At 35.1% G+C, this 15,338-nt stretch overlaps 1 protein-coding gene, 2 long non-coding RNA genes and 1 pseudogene across 3 annotated transcripts in view; 2 read left to right on the top strand and 2 right to left on the bottom strand.

The window, feature by feature from the left end:
- The window catches only part of LOC127904471 (uncharacterized), a 117,651-nt gene that overhangs the window by 2,601 nt on the left and 99,712 nt on the right, over positions 1-15,338 (top strand). The window lies entirely within an intron of this gene.
- The window catches only part of LOC127904469 (protein PELPK1-like), a 33,519-nt gene that overhangs the window by 6,992 nt on the left and 11,189 nt on the right, over positions 1-15,338 (bottom strand). The window lies entirely within an intron of this gene.
- LOC127904473 (uncharacterized) lies at positions 2,531-13,902 on the bottom strand. Its single transcript, XR_008057716.1, has 2 exons — positions 13,306-13,902; positions 2,531-2,906 (listed from the first exon to the last, which is right to left on the bottom strand). It is a non-coding gene; the product is annotated as an uncharacterized LOC127904473 (long non-coding RNA).
- Positions 11,096-11,206, top strand: LOC112324811 (small nucleolar RNA R71; annotated as a pseudogene).

The following is a 15,338-nucleotide window of genomic DNA, read 5'->3' as shown; positions in this document are numbered from 1 at the left end:
CTCTGCTGTCGCCGCTGCTGCTGGAGTCCCCGGTGGCAGAGGAGGAGATTTTACAGAGGAGAGAGAGAGAAGTGGTGCAACTGTCACGTGAGATGGTTTTGTGGCTACTGGAGGTGGGGATGATGGCGAGAAGCTAGGTGATGAAGGTGATGGTGGCTGAAGGCCACGGTGGAGAGAGAAAGCATAAAAAATGATTGTTTGCAGAAAAATGGGTGTAGAAGGCTGGTTTTTGGCCAACTTTGAGCTCGTTTTTCTCCTCCCTCTGAGCATGACAATTGCTCCTATTTATAGGGCTGGAAAGAGGGCAATCTTGTCTTCAATGGGGGAAAAATATCAGCCCTTGATTCGACCTGAGTGATCCAGACCGTTGGCTCAAAGTGGGCACCTCGAACTGCCAAATTTGCAGACTGCCCGAGGTGCACACTTTGGGCCAATAAACGAAGCCGTTTCAAACCTTTTCGACCCGACCGGACCACTCCCCGGGATAGAGGGGTTCCAGGTGGACATTTGGATGCATGCTTTGTCGGATTTGGGGGCCAAACGAGGCAGAAAACACGGCCTGAAGTCGGCCACTCGGGCAGCTCAGTGGGGAAGAAGATGAACAGTATTTTTTTATTCAAAACGGCGCCGTTTGGATAAAAATAGGGAATTTTTCTGAATTTCAATTTAGTCCTCCGACTTTCAATTTCGTTCGATACTATTCCCTAATTGACCCTGAAACTTCTGATTTGATGCAATTTAGTCCCGGCGTAACTTCATCTTCGGCCCCAGAGTTACGCGCCTTTTGCAATATGGTCCTTGGTCTCGGATTTATGCAATTTCGTCCCTAATTGACCATTAAACTTTCAATTTCTTCAATTTGGCCCCCCGGATTTTGTCAATTAGGCCCCTGCAGTTTGGCGCCTCTTGCAGTTTGGTCCTTGGCTTTGGATTTTGTCAATTTAACCCCTAATTGGCCCCAAAACTTCAATTTTCTTGCAATTTGGCCCCCTAATTTCGATCAATTAACTTGGTAAAAATTAAATTTGGTCTCTTAAAATTCCAATCTTCTCCATTAAGCCCAAATTAGGCTCCCAAACTTAAGTTTTCACCAATTAAGCCCCAAATAAAATTAATTTGACCCATTTAAAGTATAATTAAGTCCTTGAACTTAATTAAATCCTTCTTTGGACCTAAATTAATTCTTAAACATAATTAAAATTTAATTTGGCCCATGATTAAATCAAATTGGCCTATTAAAAATTTAATTATGTTATTGGACTTAATTTTTATGCAAATTTGTCCAATAATCATTTAATTTGACCTTGAATTTGCATTGTTTCTTCGATTTTGGGCACAATGGGGCGCCGAAAGGCCTTGAATTTCCTTCGAAAATTGCAGATTTATTTTTGCCTATTTCGCCTATTTTTCTTGATCAGCTTTCTCCACGTTGCCAGCCTGTATTTTATTTTTTGATTTTATTTTATTTTTTTTTTTTTGAAAAAAATAAATTTTGGGGAATAACCCAGAATTGGGTTATGACAACCGGGGTCGAACCACAGAGAGGTTAATTGTATAAATTATAATTAATAAAACAACAACAATAATAACAACAATAATAGTAATAGTAATAATAAAATTACTAGTAATAGTAATAATAACAATACTCAGTACGTGGCGTTGTTATACCTGAGAATGATCTCAAAGATCGGGTCACAGGTTTCCAGCCTATATACTGAGTTTATGAAAAGATCAAAGAGATATATTATATAATATAAACAGATTTCTGATGCGAATGAACAAGGCAAGACCAACAATGTCAGGATCCTTGATCAAACACAGAGCATACTTAAAGTACATAAAATATAACACGAATAATAATAATAATAATAATAATAATAATAATAATAATAGCAATATTAGTAGTAGTAGTAGTAGTAGTACTAATAATAATAAAGAAGAAGAGGAGGAAGAAATTAATGAGAACTTTGAGATGGAAGATTAATGTAAAGATTAAACAATGATAAAAACAAATGTCAAGGTTAGAGGGTTCACCAATAGTATTAGAGATAAGTAAAATATAAACTCTTTATAAATTATCAACATGATCATATTAATCATCTTATTTACATAATACCATACTTATAAATTTTATCAGGTATTCATGATGCTAACTTATGTTGACAACAAATCAAGTTCCTCTCATAATAACGATGTCGGCCGAAGACTATGAAGGATCAAGTATTTGATGTACCAAGTGTTATACAACACAAATCTAGATTAACCATTTAACAAGCAAGGTATTAAGGATTAATAAGATAAAAATGATAAGACATGTTAATAGCAAACTTGTTTAGGATTTAAGCATTGAAGTCCATGTTGAGTTCATATTATACTTATTCTAACACCATTAGTGAAACCTTGTCACCTTGACATAATTAACTTAGCTAGACATTATGAAGAAGAAAAACATAAATAAACAATATAAGAACATAAACATGATATAAGTTAACTAAGTATAGTAAAGGAAATGAAAAGCATGAACAAGAGATTAATGAAAATAAAACTTAAGCATTACAACAATAAAGAGAGAGCAAGAACATGATCTTGATCTTAGAACCAAGCTTTTTAAATGAATGGCAAATGCCTCCTTTATAGGCTAAAATTCAGAACTATTCATTTGGTAATTGATTATTGATGTAGTGGCCAACTATTGATTTAGTGGACTTGGTGGACAGCAGCACTCAAGCACTTTGGCTGGATGAAATGACATTGATCCATTCAGAATTTGGCAAAGTGTTCCTCATGAAAGTTGTTGGCAATCATCTTATCTTTTGACCCATAAAGTTTCAGAGCATTTGGATCACTAGAGCTCGAGATATGGCTAAAATACTGAGTAGTGCTGTTGGTAGACGTGGTGGATAGACCTCAAGCTCTTGTCTGGACAAAATAGCATTGTTACCATCCGAATTTGAGAAAACATTCGTCATGAAAGTTGTTGGAAATGGTCTTTTCCTTCCACCCACCAACTTTCACGTCATTTGGCCTTCTAGAACTCCAGATATGGGTAAAATTCTAAGCAGTGTTTGGGCTGGATTACAGGACAGATTCTGACTTCTCTTTGTGGCCAAACTTTGAATTTGAAAACGGCAGATTTGGGTCTTACACTATTCATGAACAATGTAGGCCTATTTCTTAGCTTTCCATCCATATAAATTAAGCTGAAATCCAAGATCTACAGCTCCAGATATGACCCAATAACTGAACAGTGTTCCAATTTGAATTGAATCGGTACCTCCTTTCTAATCTTAGCCGTTTCTTTGTCCTTTCACTTTCAATAGTTAATCACATCAATCAATCCTTTGAATTGTGAGATATGCCTGCATTTAAAATGAACATTTACCATAAATTAAAGCTATCTTATATTATCAGATCTATTATTATAAAACATGCTCTAGTTAAGGAGTTATTAATACTTCAAGTGCAAAATGATGATATGAAACCTTGATAAAAATGCACTTTTAAGTACTAATCACACCCCCCAACCAGCTTATTACTAGTCCCTAGTAATCAAAGCGTTAAAATAGAAAAACAATTTGCAAGTTCCACAAAGCAAGGCATTCATCATTTAACTTCCATTAATCTATCAAAGTAAACGAACTCTCATTAAATTTATATATCTGCTGCTCAATACCTTTTAAACAAAATATTAATAAACCTTCCTTTTTATGTGCTCAATATATAAAAACATAGATGATGGGGCTTTTATTGGAAGAAAACAAGATTTTTGTTCTAATGTTTCAGGTTAACTTCCTTGGGTTGGGATTATTATCTTCTTTTTTTTTTCTTTTTTTTTATATTTATACACATATAACTTAAAACAGAATGCTGCTTTAACCCATGTAATGAGCTTTCGGCTAATGACTCCCAGACCAGTTGGTCTTAGGGCATTAGGTGTTGAGACACCCCTTCGAGCTTAATAACTCGGGTTGCAGATACTGATACGTAGATAGTGCAATGTTTGATTCCCTTAAGCTTTTCTCCTTAACCCATGTAACAAGCTTTGGGTCAATAACTCCCAAGTCAGTTGACTTTAGGGTATTAGGTATTAAAACACCCCTTCGGGCTTAATTGCTTAGATTATGGAGGCTACGAAACCAAACGTATCTACGTTTTTTTTATTATATATACTTTTTTTTTTTATACTATCCCTTTTCCTTAGTTGTTACCTTTAACAAAAGAACATAAATAATGTAATAATCCAATATGCAACCCACAATCATATGTTAAAGTGTGTGTGTGAAAATAAGGTTTACGAATACTTGTTAAATAAGTACATAAGCAGAGTCAAGTGATAACAATGCGAGAGTTTGTAAACCTGAATATTTCAAGGAGTGTAATAATAGACCTTGTTATGAATATTTACTAAGATGCGTCTCAAGAGTCAATACTCATTACTTTGCCATCTTAATAACAGTTTTGCAAATAGTTTATGAAAAAGAAAACACATTAAGTTTTTTTTTTTTTTTTAATATCAACTACTACCCTTTCCCCCCAACCAAAATGAGACATTGTCCTTAATGTCCTAAGGTAGAAAGATAGAGTATAGAAGACATCACCTGAAACAACGAAACTGACAAACCTGAAACACACTTAAACAAATATAAGAAATAACAAAACAAAATAATAAGATATTAATAAAACCAAAAGACACAAGGTTTCACAAACGAAGCCTCAAATCCAATCTAAGCTTTTTACGGCTTTTCTCAGTTGACCAATATATGCGACTCATAGAGGGATCAATGATAGGGATGAAAGATTGTAGTTGGTCAATCAATTGTTCAGCAGTAGCAGTAGAGATTATGATTCGTCGTGCCGAAGATAGAAATTCCTGTTCCACAGCTTGATCAAGAAAAGACAACAATTTATCGTAAAAAACCATTAACATTTAACAAACCTATAGGTTTATGGTGAATGTGCAGTTGGGCCCAAGAGGAAATATGAAGATCTCTTCCAATGTGCCCAGACCACCTGGTAAGGCAATAAAAGCATCAGCATGTTTAAACATTGTATTCAATCGTTCAGACATTGTGGAGACCTGTAGTTCCTCTCCAATTGTTTTTCCAAGGAGGTCTTCTTTTGCTAAAGCTTTGGGGATGACCCCCAAAACTTGACTGCCTCCTAAAAATGCAGCTATTGACACACCCCCCATTAACCCAAAGCTGCCTCCGCCATACACTAAATGAATCTTTCTCTCAGCTAATACCTGACCAAGATGATTTGCTGATTCTAAAAACTCTATTTCTTTCCCAGGACTAGATCCACCGAAAACACAAATATTTCTTATTTGATGACTCGAGGAACCTGCCATTTCTACAACACTTCGATATCTGTTGAATGTGTGGGTTGAGTAGAAATAAAGGGAAGGAAGAGAAGAATTTATAGATGAGAAATTGAAAATGCAATCATACCACCTATATGTAGGCCAGCTGGAGCCTCTCTCTCTTATTATTTTTTTATATTTTTATATTTTTTTTTATTTTAAAAATATGTATGTACAAGCAGTTGTGATTGTGGCTCACATCTTCCTTGGTTTTACGTCCAAGAACGGCTTAAACGCCCTCTATATGGGTCGGGAATATGCTTCCCATCCAGTTTTCTTAAAAACTGACAACAGGGTCTTTTTAGTCAGATTCCCAAGACTATGTCGAGCATGTTCTTTATGGAATTGTGGTCATAAATCATGAATGCACGATGCACATCTCCACTAGGGTGCGTCTCAAGAGTCAATAGAAGATTATCTAAAGACTCCTTACTCAGGCCATCCTTAATGAACTGGATTTTATCTTCACGATTACAGATACCATTCCTAAAGAACGACATTTTGCATTACAAGTCCATCTGGCACATCTGTGACAGACTTGCAATCGTTTTGCACGACGTTTCTTTGCAAAAGTGCTTTACTACCTGTTCCAGGGCATGTATGAAATGAAAGAATTGGAGGACTCACCTGATAATCGGGACCTTTGCTTCAATTAGCCAGCGAATATCTTCAGGAATTCCATGGTTCATTAACAATCGCAATCTTGCACATCTAGCACGGTAAATTTTTGTAATCGCATTCTGAGGTAGAGCAGGAAAATACTTTTCAATTTTTCAAGAGTGGTGTCCATTTTTTTCTAATGAGAAGTGGAAAAGAGATGCAAAGAAAGGAGAAACAGCAAAGAATTGCACAAATATATACACAGATATCAGTTATCATGGGAAACTGAAAGAACCGACTTTAAGAGTCACGGAGTACCGTTATCCGCCATTTGACCGGGGTGAGAGAAACTAGCAAAACAAAAGTCACACAAAAAGAAGCACAAAAACAATGTGAGAAAAAGAATCAATCTTTATATACAGGATCACCCAATTCAATAGAGTCATTTTCAACTGAAAAATTGTCAAAGTAAACTTTCAAACGATGTCCATTTACCTTGAAAACATTACCATTCTTTGGATTCTCGATATCACAGGCCCCATATGGATACACATGTTTCACAATAAAAGGACCACTCCATCTTGATCTTAGTTTTCCAGGAAATAAATGGAGTCGAGAATTATAAAGCAAGACTTTTTGACCAACATTGAATGTTTTTCTAAGTATTTTCTTGTCATGAAACTCTTTGATTTCTTGCTTTATGAATTCTGAATTTTCATATGCATCATTTCTTATTTCCTCAAGCTCATTTATTTGTAATTTTCGCAGCTGACTAGCATCATCAAGATTTGAATTGAAAGCTTTAATAGCCCAATAAGCTTATGTTCAAGTTCCACAGGCAAGTGACAAGGTTTCCATAGACTAGTCTTAAGGTGACATACCTAATGATGTTTTATAAGCAGTTCGATAAGCCCAAAGTGCATCATTAAGTCTTAAAGACCAATCTTTCCTATTAGGGTTTACTGTTTCTCCAAAGATCTGTTTGATCTCCCTATTAGCAAGTTCTACTTGTCCACTTGTCTGAGGGTGATAAGGGGTGGCACTTTGTGTGTGATTCCATATTTCTTCATTAAAGACTCAAATGACTTGTTGCAGAAATGTGTCCACTATCACTTATCAATGGCTCGAGGAATTCCAAATCGACTCAAGATATATTTTCTTCAAAAAACTTGATCACTGTTTTGTGATCATTAGTTCGACTTGGAATTGCCTCTATCCATTTTGAAACATAATCTACTGCGACCAATATGTACATAAAACCAAATGAAGGAGGAAATGGACCCAGGAAATCTATACCCCAACAGTCATAATATTTCAATGACAAGATAGGATTTAAAGGCATCATGTGACGTTTTGAAATAGACCCCCAACTTTTGACAATTTTCACAAGTTTTACAGATGAATGCGTGTCTTTGAACATGGTGGGCCAGTAAATCCACTTTGTAAGATTTTTGCAGTTGTCTTCTTCGATGAGAAATGACCCCCACATGCCTCCGAATGACAAAACTTAATGACACTACTTACCTTTGTCAGGAATGCATCTTCGAAATATTTGATCAGGACAATATTTGAATAAATAAGGGTCATCCCAATAAAAGTTCTTCACTTCGTTCAAGAACTTTCTTTTGTCTTGGGTGCTCCAATGAGCTGGCAAATATCCTGAAACAAGAAAATTAACAATATTAGCAAACCAAGGCATTGTAGAGACAGAAAATAAAGATTCGTCAGGAAAGTAGTCATCGATTGGTGTGATGTCGGATCTCGAATCTGTTGTTAATCTTGACAAATGATCTGCGACAACATTTTCGGTGCCTTTCTTGTCTTTGATTGTGATATCAAATTCTTGAAGTAACAAAATCCATCGTACTAATCTAGCCTTAGAATCCTTTTTTGAAAGAAGATATTTCAAAGCTGCATGATCACTAAAAACAACAACAGGTGAGCCAACAAGATAAGATCTGAACTTGTCACATGCAAATACTACTGCAAGTAATTCCTTTTCAGTGGTAGTGTAATTCATTTGAGCACTATTTAAAGTTTTACTTGCATAGTAAATCACATAGGGTTTCTTATCTTTTCTTTGTCCTAAGACAGCACCTACGGCATAATCACTAGCATCACACATTATTTCAAAAGGTAATGACCAATCAGGAGGTTGAATGACAGGAGCAGAAGTAAGCAAGTTTTTAAGTTTAACAAAGGCTTTTTCGCATTGTTCAGTCCATTCAAAAACATTCTCCTTTGTTAGAAGGTTACACAATGGCTTAGATATGACACTAAAATCTTTGATGAACCTTTTATAAAAACCAGCATGTCCTAAGAATGATCTAACATCTTTAACAGATTTGGTGTTGGTAAGTTGGCAATTAACTCAATTTTAGATTTGTCAACCTCAATTCCTTTTGATGAAACAATGTGACCAAGTACAATGCCGTTTGTTACCATAAAATGACATTTTTCCTAATTGAGCACAAGATTCTTCTCTTCACACCTGCTCAAAACCTTTTCTAAGTTAGTCAAACAATCATCAAATGAATCGCCAAAAACAGAAAAATCATCCATAAAAATTTCAAGAAAACGTTCAACCATATCACTGAATATGCTAAGCATGCATCTTTGAAACGTGGCTGGTGCATTACATAAACCAAAAGGCATCATTCGATATGCAAAAGTACCAAATGGACATGTGAAAGTCGTCTTCTCTTGATCTTCCAATGCAATTTCAATTTGATTATAACCTGAATAGCCATCTAGAAAACAATAAAATTCATGACCTGCCTTTTCTAGGATTTGATCCATGAAAGATAAAGGAAAATGATCTTTTCTAGTCATTGAATTAAGTTTTCTATAGTCAATGCACATCCGCCAACCAGTAATGGTTCTAGTTGGAATTAACTCATTTTTCTCATTTGTTATCACAGTGACTCCAGACTTCTTGGGTACAACTTGGGTAGGACTTACCCATTTGCTGTCAGAAATAGGATAAATGATTCCATTATCAAGAAGCTTAATGACTTCATTTCTCACTACTTCTTTCATATTAGGATTAAGCCTTCGTTGCATTTCTCTAGAGGGTTTAGCATTTTCCTCTAAATAAATCCTGTGTGTGCAAATCAAAGGACTAATTCCTTTTATGTCAGCTATGGTCCATCCTAATGCATTTTTGTGCATTTTCAGAGTTTGTAATAACTTACCTTCTTGATGTGCATTAAGTTTGGAAGAAATTATTACCGGAAAAGTTTCATTTTCTCCCAAAAATGAGTATTTGAGATTGAATGGTAACGGCTTCAAATCAGGTTTTGGAGGTTGAACACTGGAAGGTATGGACTCAATTGATTGTGATGGCAATTCCTCAATTTGTGGTCTCCAATTACTTGCCTTTGATTCTTCCTGAAAATAAATCATTTGCAAATTCTCAGATTCATTAAACTCAATTTCACTGGAAATAGTTTCAAATTGATCATGAACTAATTTTTCAATAAAGTCCACTTCCTGTAAATCAGTTTTATCTCCAGGTTGCTTGCAAATGTTGAAAATATTCATCTCCAATGTCATGTTTCCAAATGATAACTTCATCAGTCCATTCCTACAATTAATCAATGCATTAGAAGTTGCAAGAAACGGACGTCCTAAAATAACAGGAATTGAATTACATGCTTCAACAGGTTGTGTATCCAAGACAATAAAATCCACAGGATAAATGAATTTATCAACTTGAACTAACACATCTTCAACTATTCCTCTAGGCACTTTTACAGATCTATCGGCAAGTAAAAGAGTTACAGAAGTTGGTTTTAACTCACCTAGATTGAGACTCTGAAAGACTGAATATGGAAGTAAATTCACACTAGCTCCAAGATCAAGTAAAGCTCTTTCAATTTTATGTTCTCCAATAAAGCAAGAAATTGTAGGACAACTAGGGTCTTTATACTTCAAAGCATTATTGTTGAAGAATGGCACTTACTTGTTCAGCTAAAAAGGCTTTCTTTTTCACATTCAGTTTTCTCTTCACAGTGCACTTTTAAAAATTTAGCATAAGAAGGTACCTGTTTAATAACATCTAACAAAGGAATATTGATCCTTACCTGTTTGAAAGTTTCAAAGATTTCAGAGTTGTGATTGACTTTCCTTTGTTTGGTCATGGCATGAGGAAATGGAAGTGCTGGCGGGAAATCAGTCTTTTCTTTGCAATGTTCAGATTCAACCCCTTCCTTACCCTCAGAGATTAACTCATCTTTCTCACAAGGTTCAAGAGTGGGTTTTTCAATAACCTTACCACTGCGAAGAGTGATGACTGATTTGACTTGATCCATGTGTTGGCTTCCAGAACTACTTGCGTTTGCATTGTATTGCCCCTTGGGATTTTGCTGTGGTTGAGATGGAAACTTACCTTTTTCTTGAAAACTCAGAGCAGATGTGAATTTTGCAAGAGCATCTTTTAAATCTGCCATGGTTTGAGCATTTTGAGTGTTGATTGTCTCCTGCTTTTCAATGAATGCATGCAATGTTTCCTCAAGATTTCTTCTAGGAGGTGGAGCATAAGGAGGTGCATATCCATGAGAATTTTAGAAATTATGGGGTGCTTGAAACGGTGGTTGTGAAGTTTGTGCATTATTGTTACCACTCTTCCAACTGAAATTTGGGTGATTTCTCCAACCAGGGTTGTATGTTTGCGAATATGGGTTATGACTGGGCCTTTGGAAACTGTTTAAAACATGGGCTTGTTCATGGAGGCATTCCTTGAAAGAAGGCAAAGTTGGACAGTCATTGGTTGCATGTTCATTGGTTTCACAGATTTGACACACAATGTCTTGAACAGATTTTAATTGACCATTCTTTTTAAATTCAAGTGCCTCAACTTTTCTAGCTAAAGATGCAAATTTAGCTTGGAGGTCATGATCTTCCCTAAGGTTGTACATACCTCCACTAGATGTATGAGGTTGAGTTTTACCTGGTGCCTCATAAGTGCCTGTAGTGTCCCAATTTTAAGCATTTTCGGCTAGCAAGTCTAGGTACTCCATTGCTTCATCAGGGTCTTTATTTTCAAAAGTTCCGTTGCACATCAATTCCACCATTTGCCTATCTTTAGGTGTTAATCCTTCATAAAAATGTGAAACCAATCTCCATGTTTCAAAACCATGATGAGGGCAAGTATTAAGCAAATCTCGATACCTATCCCAACATTGATAAAATGTTTCTCCTGGTTTTTGAGTGAAAGTGGTAATTTGTCTTTTGAAAGAGTTTGTTCTGTGAGATGGAAAAAACTTCTTTAAAAATTGTTGTTGCATTTCATCCCAAGCACGAATGGATCCTGACCTAAGATTCTGTAGCCATGTTTTAGCTTTATCTTTTAATGAAAAAGGAAAAAGCTTTAATCTGATGGTGTTCATGCTACAATTTAAGTCATTATAGGTATTACAAACTTCTTCAAATTCTCGCAAATGCAAGTATGGATTTTCTAGATCTAAGCCATGAAAAGAAGGTAAAAGTTGAATAATGCCTGGCTTAAAATTAAAGTGAGATGCATCAGGAGGAAAAACTATACATGAGGGTGCACTTGTTCTTGTTGGATTCACGTGGTCTCTTAGTGTTCTAACTCGATTATTCTCATTATTCTCATTATGAAGTGATTGGTTATCTTCTTCAGCCATATTTTCTGGAAATAATGAGGATACCCTACAAGTCTACCACTTAATGTACGTGACCAAACTCTCATGCACGTGTAGAAAAAGAATAGAAGTAAGAAGAAAACAAGAGAAAAAGAAACAAAATAAAAGAAACAAAAGTTAGATACAAGAAAAGTGAAAAATAAAAAATAAAATAAATATTATAATTTATACAAGAATTTACCTCCCCGGCAACGGCGCCAAAAACTTGACACGATCAAAGAGTTGATGTCTTATCCCAAGTGCAGGAGTGTCACAGTAATAAATAACCCAGCAAGACCGGGGTCGAACCACAGAGAGGTTAATTGTATAAATTATAATTAATAAAACAACAACAATAATAACAACAATAATAGTAATAGTAATAATAAAATTAATAGTAATAGTAATAATAACAATACTCAGTACGTGGCGTTGTTATACCTGAGAATGATCTTAAAGATCGGGTCACAGGTTTCCAGCCTATATACTGAGTTTATGAAAAGATCAAAGAGATATATTATATAATATAAACAGATTTCTGATGCGAATGAACAAGGCAAGACCAACAATGTCAGGATCCTTGATCAAACACAGAGCATACTTAAAGTACATAAAATATAACACGAATAATACTAATAATAACAATAATAATAATAATAATAATAATAATAATAATAGCAATATTAGTAGTAGTAGTAGTAGTAGTAGTACTAATAATAATAAAGAAGAAGAGGAGGAAGAAATTAATGAGAACTTTGAGATGGAAGATTAATGTAAAGATTAAACAATGATAAAAACAAATGTCAAGGTTAGAGGGTTCACCAATAGTATTAGAGATAAGTAAAATATAAACTCTTTATAAATTATCAACATGATCATATTAATCATCTTATTTACATAATACCATACTTATAAATTTTATCAGGTATTAATGATGCTAACTTATGTTGACAACAAATCAAGTTCCTCTCATAATAACGATGTCGGCCGAAGACTATGAAGGATCAAGTATTTGATGTACCAAGTGTTATACAACACAAATCTAGATTAACCATTTAACAAGCAAGGTATTAAGGATTAATAAGATAAAAATGATAAGACATGTTAATAGCAAACTTGTTTAGGATTTAAGCATTGAAGTCCATGTTGAGTTCATATTATACTTATTCTAACACCATTAGTGAAACCTTGTCACCTTGACATAATTAACTTAGCTAGACATTATGAAGAAGAAAAACATAAATAAACAATATAAGAACATAAACATGATATAAGTTAACTAAGTATAGTAAAGGAAATGAAAAGCATGAACAAGAGATTAATGAAAATAAAACTTAAGCATTACAACAATAAAGAGAGAGCAAGAACATGATCTTGATCTTAGAACCAAGCTTTTTAAATGAATGGCAAATGCCTCCTTTTATAGGCTAAAATTCAGAACTATTCATTTGGTAATTGATTATTGATGTAGTGGCCAACTATTGATTTAGTGGACTTGGTGGACAGCAGCACTCAAGCACTTTGGCTGGATGAAATGACATTGATCCATTCAGAATTTGGCAAAGTGTTCCTCATGAAAGTTGTTGGCAATCATCTTATCTTTTGACCCATAAAGTTTCAGAGCATTTGGATCACTAGAGCTCGAGATATGGCTAAACTACTGAGTAGTGCTGTTGGTAGACGTGGTGGATAGACCTCAAGCTCTTGTCTGGACAAAATATCATTGTTACCATCCGAATTTGAGAAAACATTCGTCATGAAAGTTGTTGGAAATGGTCTTTTCCTTCCACCCACCAAATTTCACGTCATTTGGCCTTCTAGAACTCCAGATATGGGTAAAATTCTAAGCAGTGTTTGGGCTGGATTACAGGACAGATTCTGACTTCTCTTTTGTGGCCAAACTTTGAATTTGAAAACGGCAGATTTGGGTCTTACACTATTCATGAACAATGTAGGCCTATTTCTTAGCTTTCCATCCATATAAATTAAGCTGAAATCCAAGATCTACAGCTCCAGATATGACCCAATAACTGAACAGTGTTCCAATTTGAATTGAATCGGTACCTCCTTTCTAATCTTAGCCGTTTCTTTGTCCTTTCACTTTCAATAGTTAATCACATCAATCAATCCTTTGAATTGTGAGATATGCCTGCATTTAAAATGAACATTTACCATAAATTAAAGCTATCTTATATTATCAGATCTATTATTATAAAACATGCTCTAGTTAAGGAGTTATTAATACTTCAAGTGCAAAATGATGATATGAAACCTTGATAAAAATGCACTTTTAAGTACTAATCAGTAAGTCCATTGGTAATAAAAAAATATTATTACTAATGGATTTACTTACAGAAAAAACGAGCAAAAAAAATACCTTATTTATTCAATTTTTCATGGGAAGTTCCTGTATTGGAAAATCTACATCTTTCTTGAGCTTCTTGTTTTGCTGCATCGATCAAGGTGCAAGTGCTGTACATTTCCATGATTTCAATGCTGAAGTCCTTCGATGCCTCACCATTCCCAATGTAAATGCAAATCTTTTAGTAAGATCTCACCGTTCTGCAACAAAAGAGGGAAGTGCTGGTAATGAAGGAGAACTACGTTTCTTTGCTGGTGACTGGAGCCAAGTCCATCTATGTCTTCCTCACGTGCATGAAAAGGAAATGGACCTAAGTTGCAGCTCAGGGCACGGATCATGCTCTCAGTAGATAGTCTTTCGTTCTTAATCAGGAGCTATGAATGTAAGTCTGTTTGCTGAAGTTGCAGACGACTCATCTAATGTTCCAGAAGAGTGGACGCTCTCGGTTTAGCAGATCAAGGTCTCCAATTAAGTTGAATCAGATCCTCTCAATCTCTAAAGCTAGATGTGGCCACAATATGCTCCTGTCTGTGAGATCAAATTCATTAAGCGATGCACAATATGCTAAGAACTTCTCTCATCTCATTTGCTCTCCGCACTGCATAAACTTTATTTTATTTTACTTTTTTCGGAGTTGCATTAATAAACTAACACTCTTTGCTTATTTCCTAATCCCTGGCCAGGAAATTAATCAATAGCTTCCACTTCTCTCCGTTGAGGCCATGATGAAGGTCACTCGTTCTAAAACCAGTACTCTTAAGACCAAAAGGTTGGGAGGATTTTAAGGCTTGTGGAACACATCTCCTTTTTCTTGACTGCTATAGATAACAATTTGTCAAAACTCTCTTGGTGCGTAAAAGAGAGGATGGAAATGCCCTATTTATATGAGAGTTACATTGTCAATAATATAATCTTAATATATTTTTCATGCCAAATGTAGACCATCCTCACGTGCCCAATATTGTCAAAGCAATTTGTGCGATGGTTAGAGAGATTTTGTCCACGTTGTACGATTCTCCTTGACTTTTTTGGATCATGGTTATACATAATGTTTTTTTTTTTTACCATGATTCTCCATAATATAACGTTTAAAATTATGTGGTAGAAATGAAATAGCTAAAAAAATGCATATAATCTGGGAAGCAAAGAGACAACCACATATTAATCCGAGTTACCGCAAAAAACAATTGTTCTATAATTGGCAAACACTACATGCATGCTACATATTTATAAAAAACAGACCTTTCGCATTATTGTCATCAAATCCATATTCAGAGAGTAGCAACACTTATATTGATTGTTGGTGTTTAATGGCATCGTCTAAAGCATTGCTGGTTTTGCTGGTTTTGGGGGTTTTCATGCTCTT

Source organism: Populus trichocarpa, chromosome 17 (genome assembly GCF_000002775.5).
Source record: "Populus trichocarpa isolate Nisqually-1 chromosome 17, P.trichocarpa_v4.1, whole genome shotgun sequence".
NCBI lineage: Eukaryota > Viridiplantae > Streptophyta > Magnoliopsida > Malpighiales > Salicaceae > Populus > Populus trichocarpa.
Note: the sequence above shows the minus strand (reverse complement) of the source record. Positions and strands in the feature narration are given on the sequence as shown.